Source organism: Silene latifolia, unplaced genomic scaffold, assembly GCF_048544455.1.
Source record: "Silene latifolia isolate original U9 population unplaced genomic scaffold, ASM4854445v1 scaffold_392, whole genome shotgun sequence".
In the NCBI taxonomy this organism is placed as follows: Eukaryota; Viridiplantae; Streptophyta; class Magnoliopsida; order Caryophyllales; family Caryophyllaceae; genus Silene; species Silene latifolia.
The window spans coordinates 33819-34326 of NW_027413318.1; positions in this window are offsets into that span (position 1 = coordinate 33819).

Below are 508 nucleotides of genomic sequence, written 5' to 3' on the forward strand. Positions count from 1 at the left end.
CTAGTATTATATTATAAGGAGTACAATAATAATACTCCGTAACAACTATACTTGAATAAATAAAACTGTCTTACACGAATATTTATGTCATGGCTATTGGCGAGTTTCTTGTTTAGAGTACATAGTATAGTAACTCATAACAGAGGAGACTAAAACACAGAATCACATCTATAGTACGGTTGGTCTTGCTTCAGATGGACCATTTTGATCTGAAGCAATAAGACAAGATTTTGTAACAATTTTACCGCCAATTTTACCATAAAATGATTACATATACCCGTCTGAAGTTTCAGACGAAAAGTGACTATTTGAAACAAGAATTTGCCATAAACATAATACATTGTACATAATATGTGTGTATATTCCTTGGATACAACTCATACAAAACAATTAAGTGATCTTCCTCAAATTAATCAGCTGCAAAACCCAATTAACCGAGCAAAATTCAAAAATCAAGATTAGTGTTCAGAAGCTCCATCAGCATTATCAACCTGTATGCTGCTTCGCG